The sequence below is a fragment of the Pseudonaja textilis genome, chromosome 1, assembly GCF_049901715.1.
Source record: "Pseudonaja textilis isolate UNSWEBS1 chromosome 1, rPseTex1.2, whole genome shotgun sequence".
In the NCBI taxonomy this organism is placed as follows: Eukaryota; Metazoa; Chordata; class Lepidosauria; order Squamata; family Elapidae; genus Pseudonaja; species Pseudonaja textilis.
In genome coordinates, this window is record NC_141990.1 from 243,666,725 (window position 1) to 243,685,713 (window position 18,989).

An 18,989-nucleotide genomic window follows, 5' to 3' on the forward strand; every position below is an offset into this window, starting at 1 on the left:
CATTTGTTTATCTCTCAAAAACTTTATTGCTGCACTGCCTGTGTTGTACTCCTGTCACAAGGTAAGTCTCTCTTTTTTAACATATGCTTATGTAGATATAAGTAGTCCTTGACTTACAACTCTAATGGAGGCCAGAATTTCCATTGTAAGTCATGATGATCATAAATCGATGCACTAGTGTGACTGAACCAATTTTATGATTTGCTTTTTGTGGTGTTCATCAAATTATTGCAATGGTTATAAAGCAAACAGGGTAACTGTAACAGAATTGCTGTGGTTATAAAGCAAATACATTCATTCCTATGGGTGCTTTTTGCCAGAAACTGACCTACAAGGTCCCTTCCAACTCTTTTAATCTGTTAGATCTGTTACTTCTCATTCAATGCAGTGTTTCCTGGGGTATACAGGTATACTCCGATGTGCTACCAGTAATGTAATTCAAGTCAAGATAAACATATTTGACATGTTAGCATAAGAAATTTGGACCATTGATTTTTTAACACTCAAAGCCTCTGGACAGCATCTTTCTTTTTCTCTCTCCGGAGACTTTGTATATATTTATGGAGATTAGATCCTACAGGCTTTGAAAATAAGAACATTAGGGGTGGCTGCCTTGACGTTCCCCAGAATTTTAATTTATAAAACTGGCATGGACAACTAACATAGCATTGCAGGTTGCTTCTATTCTTTTTACTGCTGCTGTTGCTACTGTTTTACTGTTGTTTTTCCTCATCACTGTCACCATACACCCCTGATAAAAAGGATCACAAGGGAGAAGCTGTGAGGAAGGATACTTTTCCCAAAGGTTGCAAAATCAAGCATTGATCTTGATGCCAAATAGATCTTGATACCTATTGATATCCATTCCATTCTCCCTACTTCAGATGTACTTCAAGGACTTTCCAATGTGGTTGTGCTGCCAGCTATAAAGATAATCAAGACTGTAGAGGGCAACTCAAAAGTAAGACTGATATGTATTATTCAGCAGTCTAGACTGCAATGCTAGGAAACAACTATTTATATTACCTAAGTAGGAGGAATACATGCTTAGAAAAAATGAAACAGATGTATGTAATTCTATCTCCTTCTCCACTAGATGTACTGGACTTAAATACCCACAGTCTCCCAGCCAACAAAACAGATTGTTGAAGTGCAATATATATGGTGCATCTAAACCAGGTATATACAATGATAATGTGCCTGATAGATCAAGTCAAAAACCTGGGGTATATCAGAACCAGAAACCAAAGCGAATTTGATCTTATCAGAGAAAAACAATCAAGATATAAAGAGTAATCATTCCCATCCCTCCCAAATTCACACACTGGGATATGTCCCATGGTGACATGCTTGATAAACATGAAATTATGAGTTGGAACCCAACAGGTAAATCAAAGTATCCAGAAGCTCAGATGAAGCTTTGCAACAGGATGTGCAATATAATTGTGACATTCCCAACCCGTCCTTAAATCCAGTTGCAAAATAGGACCTCACTTCTGGTTATCTTCCTACAGAACCTCTTGTATGACAGTTACTACTCCTTTTATCATACTATGTGAATGTGATTGATGTAGAGAGGAGAAAATACACATTCTGCACCCACCCAGTTCTCAATAAGACAAGTCTGCCTTCTCACCAATGGTACTTAAACATTTGTGTACCCTTGAATTTGCAATATTTCTGTATACACTTGTCTTAAAGTGTGATCTTTCTTTCCCACATACATTTTTACACTAGAGAATCCAATTAAACAAATGAATCAAAAATGTTATACTTTTAATTTTTTAATCATTTTTGAATAACAGAAAAAGAAAAGAGACAAAGTACAAAAATAATGATAGAAATACATACATTATCAAAGAAAAAAAACACATAATTGCTTTAGCAAAAGATGAACCCCCCAAAAATCCTGGGCCAGAATACTTTACATAAGAAAGATCTCCAGGTAAAGCTATAACAATTGCCAAAAGCCCTTTTAAGGGCATAAATCACCCAGCAAGGCTAGACCAAGCCTGGAACTCAGGACAGCCTACAGAGTTGCCCCTGGGAGTCTGACAACCAATCAGAATACAAGCTCCAATTCAAATCCCAACAGAAGGTATAAAACCCAGGTACTCTCAGCACCTCAGTCCTTTTTTCTTGATCTCTTCTCACCTTGAAGCATGGGATCACCCTTCTCTGAAGGTCCAGGCCATGTGGTCCTGTCCACCATTAAACCTTCCAAGCAGCCTCCATGTTTCCAGTGTCTTTTTCCCCACTTGCAACTGAACCCAGAAGGATATTTCTTCCAACACACTTATGTAAGTACCATGCTTTTTTTGAACCTACTGTATTTTGTATAAATGAACCCCATATTTCTTTATACTTGTCTATATAAAGTCTATGTCTATAGGCAATCCATAAGTCTGAAACCCTGTACTTGCTCATTTGATTGTTAGCTACATATTTGCTTGTGGCAAAAGTCTAGAAAGATTCCCACTGGAAGAGGAAATTAGAGTCAAGTGTTTCAACCAATGGGATGATACTCCAGTGGGAGGCTGGGAGGTCCTGCCTTGAATTAAAAGAAAAGAAAAGAAAAGAAATTATGGGTACTGAATATCAAAGTGTGATCTTCACAACATAGTGCAAAAGTGTGCCATGGCTCGAGCATAGGAGCTAGTTGTTGACACTCAGCAAGATGGAAAAGAAGACAAAACTATTTCCAAAGAGTTTTGGCTCCATCAGACCACTGTCAAGTAGATTGCGTACAAATACAGGCAATTCAGCATCCCCGTTACCTTCCCCAAGAGTGGCCAATTAACCAGGATTATACCAACAGCAAGGTATGTAACTCTCCAGGAAGTGATCTATGCATGTCTAAACAATATGAATTTGTCTGCAGCCTAACCTTTCAACCTTTTCTGCTACACCACCTACCTGGCCCTCATTAAAATGTAGCTCAAAATCAAAACTCATTGTTGGAATATTACATTCCTGAGCGAGTGACTCTAATGTGAATGTAACACCACCCATATTCTAAAGGTCACATATTTTCATTGTGATTCCCGCCCCCCCCCCCGCCCCATCTTTGGTCAGGTTGTGAAAGTATCCATGGAAGTGTACCAAAGGAACTGCCTACAAACACCTTTACATGATGCTTTTTCATGCAGTGTTGACAGAAGAATGAACAGAAAAACAAACATCAGCAAAAGAGAAAAAAGAAGAGGAAACAGCAGACATTTTGTCAGCATATTTTCCTTACATTGAAGCCAAGGACCCCATGCCCTGTAAGAGAAACAAATTTATTTCCCCCCCAGTATGAAATAATATTCTTTCAACAGTTCATTAAAAAGCAGTGGCAAAACAGGGGAAGTGATGGATTTCTCTGTGATTCTTGCTTCATTTCCTTTCTCTTTACCTTTATATGTAATAACATGTTTGCTCAATTTGGCTTTGCTAATATCAAGCAATTTCAGAGTAATACATTTCAATTAATTGCTTAGGTTGAAAACCAGATGTAAAGATCTACCAGTTCTTTTTTAAACAGCGCATTTGAAGGCATCCTGCTCAGTTTTGAATCTGAAATCTAACAGATTACAATTAGGTCAATATAATACTTTTTTAAATGTAAGTGCTGTGCTGGGGTTAGAAAAAAGATGCTGACTTTAAATTATCCATTTACTTTGGACTGGCATTTTCTAATTGGCTTTTTGAACATTTATATTGACGTCTCACTATTGTAAATTAAAATAAATAAAACATGGTTAGCACATTTATGGTATTATCCTTCATTTAAAATTATCATTTGAAATAATACATAAAAGTAATGTTCACTTTAAAAAAATCAGAGCATTAGCCTCCAGCTGTCTTATTTGCAGGAACATGTTTAAACTCTACTGAGGCCCCAAAAGCGTTTTTTAGAAAACACAAATAGTTGGTATGTGTAATCCAAAGCCTTCATGAAAATACTTTGGATAGAGAATGAATGAATGAATGAAGGGAGGGAGGGAGGGAGGGAGGAAGGAAGGAAGGAAGGAAGGAAGGAAGGAAGGAAGGAAGGAAGGAAGGAAGGAAGGAAGGAAGGAAGGAAGGAAGGAAGGAAGATGAGCCAGTAGGAACAACGTTATCAGTTTGTAGTTTAGTAAATAGATGTTTCATGGCCATAGTTACTGGGGCAGCCAACTGGTAACCTGAGCTCTTTCTTAGGTAGCTATTTTGTAAAAGTACCCAATACACTGTATATTTCTATCATCTTCCTCCTCTCCTGCCCTCATGTGTTTATTTCCAACAGATAACCTACATTTTTAAAAGGAGCAAAGAGGTTGCAGAAAGGGGGCATAAAATAAGTAATGGTTGGGGATGTGTAGTTTATTTTGCTCAATAAAGTATAAACTATTTGATTTATTTAATGTATTTGCTAATCATGGGAAAATTTTGAATTATGTAGTAAAAGTATTCTGAAATAAAATCTATGCTTCTTCCATAGACAGACATGTATTCAATATTATTGGCATCATGTATTGGTATATTATTGGCATCCATGCTCAAGAAATTTTTTAAAAGCATAACATGGAATAATACGTCAAATGCCAGAGCAATTTTAAAAATGAGATAAAATTTCTACAGCCTTCATTACTAGTTTCTTATCCATATGAATTAGGAACAGTTTCAGACACCATTCTCAAAAACTGACTTAATATATGGTAAACAGGTAAGAAAAGGATTTGTGCAAGGTAACTGTGTTTTTGTGTGATTTCCATTTATTCCTGGCTGAACAAGATTGTCAATGGATTGACTCCACCCCCGAAAGCAAACAAATGGCTTATTCAGGTAAAATTAACAAGACAGCTTTTGTGCAAAATATTCATTGGAAATAGAATCCATTTTAATGAAGCACAGGGATGCAGTTTTCTCTTATTTTGCTTTCCAGATGAAGCAGGGATAAAAAATAAGAGTTGAATTATAATCACATTGCTGCAATGTTTTGTAAGGAACTATGTTCCTCCCTGAATTGTTACCAGGCTTCTGAACTAAACAGCTGTTGACATATTTCTCAAGTAACAGCTTTAGAGTAATATTACTGTTAGCAGTTTTACTTTGTTTTCTATTCTTGGCCCTGGTTTCCGGGATAATGTCTGATCAACTTGACTTTTGTTAACATGTTTACCACTATCTCCTTTCTTTCTCACAGGTCTTATTACTTTAGGTTCAAATGACAAGGAAAGGAAACTCTCAAAAGAAGGGCTGCAGAATAGCTATGGCAATCTACAGTTCAAAATTACCACTGAATGGGGCATTGACTTTCTAATAAAGAAGGAACAGTGAACACAGTGTTACCTGGAATGTTTTAATGCTGGATTCATGACATGGTGCTGGAGGTCAGCTATGTGCCTTTGGATACTTCCCTTGAGGTCTGCCCGGCTCCCTGACCTCATATTTAAAATGTTTTTCTACCTCTTCCTTACTACCTCTCACACTGCCCACCTCTCCTCCCAGATGATGCTGGAGCTTTTTGCTTTCAGAAGTTGCATGGTGGAATGAATGAATTTTGCAGACCAGAAATGAACAAAATACTCACTGTGTTCTGACCAGTCCTGAGAGAACTGCTACTATTTTTTCCTTTTGTATGAAAAATCCAGTCCTATTATGCAATCTAAAATTGCATGTCTCATTGTTGAAGCTTCAGGATCAAAAATTTCACGGTCCTTTTTAAATAACAAATTTCTCCTACCCACTTCTTGTGCATTTAACTCTTTCAAAAAATGGGGCAACTTCACTCTTTTTTTTGCATTACATTTCATTTTTTTTATTCTCTTCTACAATGTCCAACCTATCAAGAACATTCTGAATTTATTTCTAAAGTGTTAGTTATCCAGTCAGGTTTTTTTTTGTTACCTGCCAACTTAAGAAGCAGATCTTTATCTCTTTTCCAAATCCTTAATATCAATATTGCAGAGCACACGGCTCATTAGAGAGTCCCTTGGGGTCCCCTGCTACAACTCCTCCAATTTGATGCAGAATTATGAATAACTATTTTAATATGCTTCTTCAAACAGTTGAGGGCCAATGACATGGAGCACTTTTGATATATCAGATTGCATGGTTGGTAGTGGTACTGATTTTTCAGAACCACTCCATAATTTCAATAGGGGCTGCTGTTGTCACTTCAATGACTCTGAGATAGTGTCAACACAGACACTAACCCTAACCTTAAAACAATTCTTTTTGGCTTGGTACCTAAGTGGTTATAGGACAACATACTGTAATTGATCTGGACCCATCCAGTAAGGTTTTCCCAGGAAAACCTGATAGTTGTGTTTGATTTTCCTTGAACTGAGAGAGTAAGGCTGGAAAATATTCTTCCTCACTTATGGGTCCTCTAATTTGGAATAGTGTAACATCTCCCCCTGTATAAACTTTCTGAAAATGAAATAAAGTAGTCTTCTGCCAGGTAGGATTAAGATCAGGGGTGGGATCCGACCAGTGTACCTACCGGTTCGGTGATTTTACATTTTGTCTGAGCATGCACGTTTCGTGCACACGCCTGACGTGCACTGTGCGTGCATGTATATCGTCATCATCTAGCTGCCTGGTCAGCTGAGCAGCGCTGCGCATGGGTGTGCAGCGGTTGAAAAGGCACTTTTTCCTGCTTTTTCAACTGCAGCTGTGTCGCACAAAGCAGTTGTGGTTGAAAACGCAGGAAATAAAGGTCAGGTAACAACCTGGGCGGGCGGGCAGGCCAAAACAGCAGCAGACATAGAACCGGTTCTATGTATGCTCTCTGTTTGTTGCTTTTCAGAGCAACTGGTTCTACAGAAGTGAACATAACAGGTAGAATCCCACCCCTGATTAAGATCTTGTGAGAGGCATGAAGGAGGATGATTGTGTTTTTGATTTTCTTCTTGTGGTTTCTTATCTAATTATGTGTTATCCTGTTTTTTTGCACTGTATGTGTTTTAATTTATAGTTTGCTATAATTCATTGTGTTATTAAGCATCCGAAGTCCTTGGAGACTGTGGCGCCTACTTGATAAATAACGAAACGTGTTTCATCATTCTAGGTGCTGGAACCAGGCTTGAGGCATAATTCATCATTCGTGTGTTACTGAAATGGAAAGGTGAGAAAACCTAAATCAAACTTTCTGTCTATCTAGTAGACAAACTGATAAGGTATATCTAGTAGACATTAAGGATCAACAAGCCTCTATTCATCAAGCAACTCTTAATATCGTTTACATTTTATTCAGTGCAATTACAGTGCTTAGCGTTGGGTTTCTTGCTCTTCCTTAGTCAAAGCCCAATATATAAACTTTGGCAAGCACTCCTGTGCTCATCAAAGAACTCTTTGAACTGCCAACTTGATTAAGGCAATTTCTCTTTTTAGGATAATCTTTGTCATTAGAAAAGAGAAAAAGAAGACCTGTTAGCACTGATGCTTGGTTTGCAACACTCACCACTAAAAGATCTGAGAAACATACTGAGAAAACAATTCAATGAAGCCTTGCTGGCAATATAAAATTGTTCCTAGAGAACCAAAACATGTGCTTGTCATCAGCCAAAAGGCAGCTTAAAAAACTGAGGTTCAATGAGTGCTTGATGAAGTTGCACTTTTTAAAAAAAGTGTAATTCTGGAATCAACCATGACCTGGATGACATCTGGGATCAATCGTAATCTGGTTAATCAGGAGATTGAACAAATCCCTAAAGTTTTTATTATAAAAACATACTTCTGATTAAAGATGTCTCTGTTTGATTTGAAGGCGTAACGTTTTATTCCCTCCGCCCCCCCCCCCGCCTTTCCAGGAGTTATTCTTACTTTTATCCTATGCGGTTCTCTTCTATTGGTCAAATGAGGAGAAAGTAATAAAAGCCCTTATCTCTTTCCTCTACAGTCTCCAATGTTACTCCTCCTGCTATTCTGGACAGCCCCCACATTTCTGTGAAATAGATTTTCTTGGGATAGGGTTAAGATTGAATTCCTTCCCCCAGTTAGCAAATAGTTTCTACTAAATCAAAAGTTGTCCATGGATAAAATCAGCTTTTTCTGGAAGTCTGGCAATGATATTTATTAACCAATTGGAGTGATATGTGTTGCACATGAGACAATATTGTAATATGGCTTGGGGGATGCTAATTCATCCCTGTGAATCATTTTTGCTTCATAGTATATTTCAGAAAATATACAGTAGTGTTAAAAAAGCTCTGAATCCCATAAAAATCTTTCCACTATATAAAGGGTTGGGGTTGGAAGAACAGGCCATGCTAACTGCATGGAAAAGAAAGATTTTGCACTGTACAAAAGAAAATTTTCATTAGTTCCTGTAATGAACAAGTACAACGCTCACTTGATTCAGCAGAGTCTTGGGCAGATCCATCCAACCTGAATGGTGCTCACATGCCCCTCCACAAATCCCCTCATTCTTTTGCTAGAAGATCCCCATATATGTATTTTCACACATGGAAGACTATATCTGTGGGTTGTTGTACCGTTTGAGTTCACTCACATCCCATTTTTGAAATTTGAAATCTTTGATGGCCCTGCCTTCTTTTCCAGGGTAGCTCTGCATGGTCAGTCACATGCAAGACTTTACTTAACAAAGTTTGTATAGTCCTTCCCTGTGTCAACAAAGTTGAGTGGACCAAACATGAAGTCCTCTTCTATGATTATATAATGACCATCTGCATTTTACTTGCCTTAAAACAAGTTTGCACAGGCAGGCTCTTCTCAAAGTGATTGCAATCTTGGCAAGTCTTGAAAGGACTTGGAAACCCATTTGGAAACCACTTCTCTAGGAAGGTCTCCTATTGTACCAATTGCGTAATCTCTCCACTCTGTGCGTGTGTGTGAGAGGGGGGAGGGCAAGTGTGTACATACACATACTTGGAGACACACAGATATGTCTCACTTCACTGTCAATAAACATGGTCTTCAACATAAAGCAACTGTAAGGCTTTTGAAGTAATCTCCCTTATAAGTTTTTGATTCATACACAAAGCTGTCTGCTGATAATATCTCTAGCTCAGCACTCTGTAAATTCTTGAGAGAAAAGAAAGGCTCAGCAGCTATATGATGAATGTTCATAGACCAGATTGTGCCAGAATCCTGCCACCTAATTCTCTTAAGCAAACAAATCTGGAACAACTGGCATGCTTTGTTCAAAGAAGATTTTCAAAAATAATAATAATAATAATAATTCCAAAATATAATATTAATATTCAATTGCACTGCAAATACTTTGAAATATCAGGAGTACACATCATATACTTCATGTACAGCCTACACTTGAGTTTTAACTTCAGTGGCGGTAGCAGCACTCCAAAAAGTAAACAGAGTCAAGATTTTTATAGTATCAGTGGTGGGATTCAGCGGGTTCACAACAGGCAATGGAGCAGCCAGTGCAAGGAAAGGAGAAGGCCGCTTTCCCTCCTCTTCCCCTTGGGACAGCCACTCTGTTGCCTGTTTCTCCATTGCAGCACAGCACCCAGGATCCACTTTGATAGCAGGGGTGGTAATTTAACAACCGGTTCGCCCAGGGCCAGATTGGCTGTCACGGGACGCTCGTCCCACATTTGCAGCAAAGCTGGAGGATGGGGGTGGGCCATGCCTCCCATGACAGCCAACCTGACCCTGGGTAAACCAGTTGTTAAATTATTTGAATCCCACCACTGTATAGTATGATATTGACAATAAGGTGGTGGAACAGAAGAAGAAAACACTGGTTTCTGACTACATTCAGCCATGATGCTGATAGAGGATTTTTGGACCGATCACCAACTTAAAGCCCAACTACGTCATAGGATTCTGAGATGCAGAAATGGATGTAATCTAATTGATCAAATATTAATTAATGGTGTTAGGATAAAAATAAAATCTGATTCACTTTATGTTTAAAAATGCCATGAAATAAATACAGTTAAGATTATTGTTAAATACAAGGGAGTTATGCTCTCTTGTTCTCACAACAAAAGTTACAATTTGTGGAAAGAGAAAAGAAATTTACTTTAAGGTAAAAAGCAAACTAGTTATGGATGTCACTCCAAGCCAGTGGAAATTATATTCAGTCGGAGGCTGAAAGTGGTTTCAGCAGCTGCCTCTGCCTTTTTTTTTTTCAGCTGCTCACTTAGAGTAGCAAGATACTAAAGTAATGACAGCATTTATTGATCAAATCTCAACATCTTTCAGGATGAACACAGAAGTGTTTCTGCATTCATAATCTCTAAATAATTAGGTATGTAAAGTATCTAATATTATTTGCAATCAGTGGTAGCATGTTTTTTATATTTTCCCCAAGCTTTATGGATTTTCCCTCTGATATATATCTGAAAAGTTCAGTGGTACCCAAATAATTTTAAGGGAGAGAACAGATATACCTGTGGAATTTGATTCCTAGCTGAAATGAGGGGCAAATTCCTTATCTTTTGGAAGATGTCTAATGGTAGCTTGAGGAGAGGTTATTAGCTGTTTGGAAAGTGATATTTAAGTTCAACAAAATATAAAACAATGCAAAAAAATAAAAATAAAAGATTGCGGTATATTTATTCAATAAAGCTTCAGTGAACATTTTTTAAATGATGGGCTTTTTTGCTCTTCAGTAACTTAGTCTTGTCTAACTCAGGGGTGGTATTCAGCAGGTTCTGATCAGTTCTGGAGAACCGGTAGCGGAAATTTTGAGTAGTTCAGAGAAAATACCACCTCTGACTGGCCCCACCCCCATTTATTCTCTGCCTCCCGAGTCCCAGCTGATTGGCTCGGTGTTCTTTTGTTGCCCTGCACAGGAAAACGGAGCTGGAAAGCTGGTTAGTGGGGTGTGGAGAGAATGGGGATTTTGCAGTAACCATCCTCCAGGAGTGGGGAAGGAATGGAAATTTTACAATATCCTTCCCCTGCCATGCCCACAAAGCCACACCACGCCTACAAAGCCATGCTCACAAAGCCATGCCCACAGAACCGGTAGTAAATTTTTTTGCAGTGGTCTAACTGTCTGTGACTTTAGGCACATAGCACATCAAGGTCCCTGTCTTCCACTGTCCCCCACTTTTTGCCCAAATTCATGTTCATTGCATTGATGACACTATCTAACCATCTCATCCTCTGCTGTCCTCTTCTTCTGTTGCCTTCAATGTTTCCCATCCTCAGGGTCTTTTCCAATGAGTCCACTCTTCACATTTAGGTGGCCAGAGCGTTTGAACTTCAGCTTTGTATCTGTCCTTCCAAAGAACAGTCAGGGTTGATTTCCTTTAGCATTAACTAATTTGATCTCCTTGTAGTCCCAGGGAGCCTTCTTCAACGCCACAATCTGAAAGCATCTTTGGCATTCAGCCTTCCTTATTAAAATTATTGTTATTAATTCCTTATTAAAATGATTGATGTGACTTCATACTATGATCTTGCATTTAACAAAATGCAAATGCTGAAACAGTATCTGTTGACTTAGTAGTAAGCAAATATATTCACCTTAAATAAGTAGATGCATATTTAAAGGAGGATATTTGTAGCTCAGGGTTGAAATGAGGGGTCCTTGGTGTTCTCTGAGCTTGCTTGTTTTCTTGCAGATGTGTCATTACCCTAATTAGGTAACATCATCTGATAAACTAGGGGAATAGTTTCCCTTCATAAGTTGTGGGTGCTTCATCACTGGAGGTTTTTAAGAAGAGACTGGACAGTCACTTGACTGAAATAGTATAGGGTCTCCTGCTTGAGCAGGGAGCTGGACTAAAAGACTTCCCAAGGTCCTTTCCAGCTCACCCTAAGTACAAGACAGAGCTCGCCATCTTCCTTCAAATGCCAAACATTGTATCTCCTTTACAAAATATACCAAAATAACAGAGGGGGAAAACTAATTGTGTGTACAAAAAAAAGATACAGCTAAATATATACCTTACATAAAGTACATTCTTAATCTGTGGGTAACTAGGTGTGTATGTTATATTACTTGCAATAAATGCTTGCATATATTTACCTTGTTTCCTAAGTTTTATGTTTTCCTTTGATATACATCTGATACTTTGTAAGAGCCAACTAAGGAATTTTAATATAGAGAATGAGGCTAGAGATGAGAAGAGGCCTATGTTGTATGACCAAGGGGAGAAAACTAGGGCTGTTAAGACACGAATATGCCAAGACAGAACTGCAAGTCAGAACAGAAACAAAGACAAATACAAATGTCCACAAAAATGTCCACACCCTATATACCCCAAAGACAAGGCAATCTTATCCCCAACAAACATTCCTTCCCAACACATAAATATAAAACACACCATCCAAACCGACCCATTGCACCTTTGGGAAATTGGACTCAGCATCACACGGATGGAGCTTACTTTACTGTAGTGCAAATTACATAATGAGTTCGAGATGACTGCTGCCCACATGGATACAGATCCCTCCTTAGACCAGAAAGTGAAATTTTGCTAGGGTAGCAGCAATAAAATGTTAGCTCCTCGTCCCTTGTGTCTCTGGAACTACACTGCTAGGAATTACACTAAAATAGACCCACTACCTCTGACTACAGAAACCAAGGAGATTTCTAGATGGAAGCAAGAAAGGACAGCAGACTCTCATTCTTTGCTGCCATCTAACAGCCATCCAGATTTTTTCAGCCTAGATCTAGTAAGCCTAGTTGTTGTTGGAGAAGGGGAATTTTTTCTCTCATTGTAAAATATAATCTCTGACAAACTGGCAGAAAGACAAAAAGGGTCTAGAGACCAGACCAGAAATGAAAGAAAACACTGCAGTCCTCAAACAGCAGCTCCTAAGCAATGGAAGAGCCAGGAACAGATGTAGATGTGTCCCCTCTGTCTGAGCCTGCTAAGGGAAAGCAAAGAGGATGAAATTTACCTTCCGTTTCTCCTAAAGCATGCTGGGACCTGGACACCGTGTCCAGCACTGGGTGGGGGGCTGCTTTGACGTGGGTTGGTCCCTCCACTCTTCCCACTTTTTTTATTTTGTAGTTAAGCTTGTGTTTGTTCATGTGTCAGATCTGGGATTGGCATTATGCACTCTTGGGCATGATTCCTTCTCTATATATACAGGAACATTAAAGGAAAAAGGAGGAGAAAAGGCAACCTTATACTTAAAACTGGGAAGTGGGTAGAGGAAGGTCAGGTTCTCCTGTGGGAAGGGAGGGGGGAATACATTCTGGATCTGGTCCCTGTATGTGAGGTTTGGGGAATATTCTTTCACAAATAACTTTTCACCCTTTTCAATTAAAAAAAAGACGAGCTTCCTTAGGAACTGAAAAATAGGGTTCCCAATTACAGTATGTGTGGTTTATAGTTCTACTGCTTCATTAGCAACAATACTAAGCAATCCTTTTAATCCATGGGATTTATTATTGTGCCTAAGTCTGTAAATGATATGTGAAAATGAACTATACATGCCCTGACTCTGCCTTTTTCTAATTTTCATCACCTGAACTTTTGATTTCCAAATTCCAGAGGGGAGAAATGTGTTCCTTTTTCTTTTGTTACAATAACTTCTATTAATACATGTTCATCCAAGGAATTTGGACATTTTGAATGTATTACATTATTATAATTGGTAAAGTCACAGAAACCCTATGATTTAAAAAGAAAGAAAAAGAAAAGCCAGTTCTATGAAAGAAACTTTGATACGAATAGCAAATACCTGTCCAATGGAAAACTGGAATAACCTATTTCTCTGGGAGCATTTTTATGATCACTGTGAACAAACAATTGCAAAGTGTACCACGATTCTTAGTGATTTAGATACACAGAGGCAATTCTCCAGATCCTGCTCTTTTATGTACAAGAATAAGTGGGAAGAGGATGAGAACAGAGCAGCATTTCCTGTTGATGTATCTCTCATACTAAATAGTATGAAATAGAAATCCTAGTTCCAGAAATATATAACCAAATTTGTCTTTTATAGTAGCAAGGATGTTTGGAAAGATATTTTGGGACAGGCAAAAAAACTGAAGGAAATTGAAACAAAAATTAGCTGTTTGTCCGCAAGACAAATTCTGCTTTGTGTGTGTAGGAATGACAACTTCTAAAAACAAATCTTAATGTTATACTATAAATTAAGGCAAAGGAAGTAGGTAGAAGCTCTCTGATTGAGGCAATTGGATAATAATATGAAATCAGAGTTTGATTGTGCTTTTCACATGTTACTACTACCAGCAACTTGATTTTGTTACTACTTATAAACTGGAATGTTTGAATGAAGGGCATCCTTCAGAATTACCTCAGAAATAGATTTGATTTTTCTGTACTGTGTGTTAAATAACGAAACTATGTTTTTAAAAGGCTAATTGAAATATGTATTGGAGTGAACTTGCCAAAGTAAGTAACTTAGTAAAATTAATTAGCATCTGCAAAGACTTTAATCTGAGACATATGAACTATTGCCAAAATAAAATGCATTTGGCTAATGACATTAGGTGTCACTCAGTAAAATTGGGTCCCATTAGGCCTCCAAAGCCTGAAAAGACAGACAGACAGACTGCTGGTTATGCATTCCTCCTTTTAATACACAGGCAATGTTCTTTCATCTTAGTTATCTTATTATCTTTTTAGTTGGGATATTGAGGTGTAATTAACACTAAGGTAAACAAATCAATAAGGCATTATGACTTTGAAATGCATAACTTCAGATAGCTAAGACTCATTTCTCTATTTGGCACTCAGTGTTTCTATGATCAACCGAACCCTGTGCTAAAGCTTGACAAAATGAGGATCCCAAAGATAAGAATATTTTCAAAAGAATCAAGTAGTATATATTCTACATCCCTCAATCAAGGCACTGGAGGTATTGTTTGAAATACAATAATGCAAAACTTTTGAAAGGTGCTTTGGAATCATTAAAGCAGCCACATCTTGTGCTTTGCAATCTGGGCTCTGAGCTGCATATGCCTGAACAGGCTTTTTGCTTTGTTGGGAAATAAGCAAAATGAAGTTGTCTCTACATGTACATACAAGCATCGACAGCCAGGAGCAGCTTCCAAAGCAGCCAGAAATACCTGGAAAAAGACACAGTCACTTTAAGAAGTTTGGAAATTCCTCTGTCAAACAGCCCTACTATAAAGGACTCTTGATCTCGTAGTGGTTCCATTGTAATTGAAAGTGTACTTGTAGTGGCACTGTGGCACTGACATTGAAATAGAAAGATTAAATAAAATGGATTAATATTTTTATACCCAGCAATTGAAGAAAATATGACTCATTGCCTCAATGGATAAAGATATGCTAAAGAAAACCTGCCAAGAAAAAAGCCTGTCCCACAATGGAAAAACACAAAAGACTGAAAAGTGCTACTGTAGTTCCAAGTCATTTCTCCTGTTCACTTTTCAGTGTCAGATCAAGTAAATCTGGGGGTACATCTGGTAAAGGAGGAATGTTTGTAGCTTAAGACTGAATTCAAACAACTGAAGATCCTGTTACGAACTCTATTTTTTTTTAGTTATGACAGCACTGTCAAAAATAATGCAAGTATAAGGATCACAACAAATAAGAGGAAGCATGAGGCTCACCAACAGCCTGCGAAATAGGTGGCCCATGACAAACTGCCTAGCAGAATCACATGTATTCCTTCACTTCTTTTGTTCCACAAGAATAACAGAATAACAGAGTTGGAAGAGGCCTTGGAGTTGGAGGGCTTCTAATCCAATGTGGACTGGCACTGGTTCGTGGCATGCTGCGCAAACAAGCAAAGCCCTATCCCTGGGATGCAGGTAGCACACAAAACCACACCTCCTCTGGTCCACAGAAAAAAAAAAATTCTCTCCACAAAACCAGTCCCTGCTGCCAAAAAGGTTGAGGGCTGCTGCCCTATACCATTTTAGATCAATTGTTGTCCAATATCTTTTTGTAAAAAAAAAAAAAACCCTTCAGTGTTGGAGCATCCACAACTTCTACAGGCAAGTTGTTCCATTGATGAATTGTTCATGAATCATTCATTAACAAGATTCGTGGAGTTCCCTGACCACTTTTCAAAACCTGTGAAGAACGTGATGTTCATTTCTACATGAAGCTCATTCCCAGTTCTATAGAGAAGATGGCTGAGACACTTAATTGCATGCCAAATACAATTTGTGAATCAACAATGGGCTGAATAAAAATGGTGTTAAATAGTATGAATTGCATTTAGAATATTTTGGAAAAGGGGGAATCAAACAGCAGTGGTAGAATTTAAGGCTGAATTAAAAATTTTTTTTCTGAAAATGGATTAAAGCTGAAAAAGTAAGCACCTTGGGAACATCATTAGATTTAATTGTTGATTCAGCAGTAGACAAATGTAATAAATACTTTCTATAATATGCAGAGAGATTAAATAAATACTGGCAGAGCTCCAGAAACCATAAATCAAATGGCAGAATGTGCAGAACAAAGCACATTTAATCTTTTAGAATATAACTTTTTGCAGTTATTTTATCAGAACCAATGTAATTATTGGACAAGCTGAATATTGTTGAAGAACTTGCTGCTTTAGAACAACAGAGTACCCAAACCATTTTCTCCCGTTTATTTAAAAACCGCAGTGCCCTCATAATGAAAATCAGAGTTCACAAAGTGAGTCATAATGCTAGATCAACATTTCCAAAGATAACTGCGTCCCACTGGTTTTTTGCAAAGAGCAACATAGTGCTGTTTTAATAAGTTAAAGCAGGGGTAAGAAACACCTTTGTGGTGAGGAGATATACTCTAGTGAGGGAAAAATACTTTTGAGAGCTATAGGGAGCATGGTACAAAGGCGTGGTACAAAGGCAACTCAGTCAGATAAGCAATAAGAGTCCCTTTATTATCTCCAACTTTGCCCCCAATGTCCAGTTTACCTTTGGCTGAAGAAAAACTCTCCCAGGAACAGCCTTTGATTGTAGAAAATTCAGTCCAAAACAAGGTACACACAAGCTGTAACTTAAAATCCAAACAAAATGAACTGAAGTAATTAGTTTGGCAGGGCAGGAACAGGAATTTCAAACTTGAAAACACGGCAAAACTCACACCGTTGGGCAGATGCCAGGAACACAGATAAGCCATGACAATACAAGATAAAGTCAATACAAGATAAGTTTGCTCCCAACAGCTTGCTACATACAGCTTGCCTTTTTTATACACTGTTCCCAGCTGCAGCTAATGAAAGGAATGAGGGCCCTTTCCTATCCCGTAAGCCACGCAAACCCATGTTGCTCTCTTCTTCATTCTTTCCTGCATGCCCTAGGATGAAGGGGGTGGGGGTGGGCCTGGGTCTTCCTCTGAATTCCCTCTCTCTTGTTCTACCTCTTCACTGCTCTGCCCAGCTGGACTTCGCCCTTCCCCAGTTTCTTCCACAGCTAAGGGAGCCACACTCCCACTCCCTGTCAGCTGTTTGGCTTCCTCCTCCAAGTCAGATTCTGACAGAGGCATGACAATATGTCTTTGATAGTACTGAGGTGGGGAGGCCAGGAGTGGACTTCAAAAATATCAGCAAACGGTTCTCTGCCTGGTTGCTGGGTGGGCGTGGGCATGGTGGGCATGGCCTAGCCGGCCTCCTGCACCATGGTGGGGTGGTGTTGGTGTTTTCTTCAAGCCTCTATGAAGGTGAAAATGACCTTCGTGGACTCTGGAGGCCTTCTGGAGGCTGGAAATGGGCCCGTTTCTGGCCTTCCAGAGCCTCCGGTTTTTCACCTTCCCCAAGCCTCCTCCTGGGCCCTGTACTTACCTGGCACCCAAAATGGGCCATGTGGGGACTCCTGGAAAGGGTGGGGTGGGGTGGGTGGGGCCATCCAGGGGTAGGATTTGCGGGTTCACCAAACCATGCAGAATCTTAGCTAGAGGATCATCCAAATCCATGCGAACTTGCAGCAGCCCACCCCTGGGAGAGGCTGAACTTTTCTGTTTTCCATTTGTTTGAGTTGGGTAGTGTGGGTTGAAAAAAGTAAAATTTAGCACAAATAGTTTGCCTCTTATTTCTATTAAAAAAATTCTGCCAAATATTGGCAGTTCACTAGTGAATGTAAACATTAAGATTAGAAAGGGGGAGACTAATACATTGTGGACGGGAATTTTGGAGGGTCAAGTGCCTACTCCTAAGTAAAAGATTCAGAAGAAATTAATATAAACACCCCAAAATATGTTAATTTATTCCAAACCTTGAACTCGGGATTAGGCACCTGGCCCTCCAAAATTCCTGTCCACAAAGAAGGGAAGGATGTGTACTGGAGAGGTGTCAAACAACATGTGTGTGATGATTTCATTAATAAAGGATTACAACTTACATACTAGCACCAAATTTAGAGCACAAATATAGATCTTGCATGGGGTTTTGCTCTGAATGAATCTGGATGTTACATATGTTTGTATGTTTGTTCGTTTGTAACATTTCTATCATTGCCCAGATCAATCAATTGATTCCAGTTACAGAAAATTCAACAAAACCTAAGGAAAAAAATATTAAAATACAAACCAATAAACGAATGCAGTGGGGTGATCCAAACAGAAATGACAATATCATCCAATCAAGGCTCCCCCATATAATGACCCAATTGTATGTGAGTTGTTTTCTATTCTAGAATGGATACACAATGTTTTGTTTTCCAGGTTAACTGATGTACTAGTAACTTTCTCCAACAATACCCCCCCCCCCAAAATAGGAAGACCCAGCACTTCTTTGTATGCATGCAGTGAAATTAAGCCCTGCCCCCCAAATTTGGGCTTATTTAACATGAGGTGAAGAGACATGGGGGGAAGGGCAGGGGGGAACTTGCCGAACTCATCCCACGTGCAGCCTCATTTAGCCTAGGAACCCAGCCTTAAGTCCTTCTTCTTGTCCCAGGAATGCATCTGGTACTATTTATTTTTTGCAGGAAAATCTTAACGCCAAAGTCTCCCAACTCCTTGGCGTGTTTTAGTCTACTGATGCCCCACAGCCCACTTTCCCTTCCCTGCTCTTGTGCAGGAAAGATGGGCCGCACCAAAAGGCAGATGCTTCCACTTTTCCATATGCACAAAGGGTACCGGCTTCCCCTTCCCCTTCCCCTCCCCTGCCACAGCCCCGGCAAGGGTGTGGGACCT

General features: G+C 39.0%; 1 long non-coding RNA gene across 1 annotated transcript in view; it reads left to right on the plus strand.

Moving 5' to 3' along the window:
• Positions 1-2,130: 2,130 nt before the first annotated feature.
• Positions 2,131-18,989, plus strand: part of LOC148128133 (uncharacterized) — a 62,623-nt gene continuing 45,764 nt past the window's right edge. The window contains exons 1-3 of the long non-coding RNA XR_015741370.1: positions 2,131-2,300; positions 5,171-5,357; positions 7,040-7,096. This is a non-coding gene — a long non-coding RNA (uncharacterized LOC148128133). The remainder of the gene's footprint in view (positions 2,301-5,170; positions 5,358-7,039; positions 7,097-18,989) is intronic.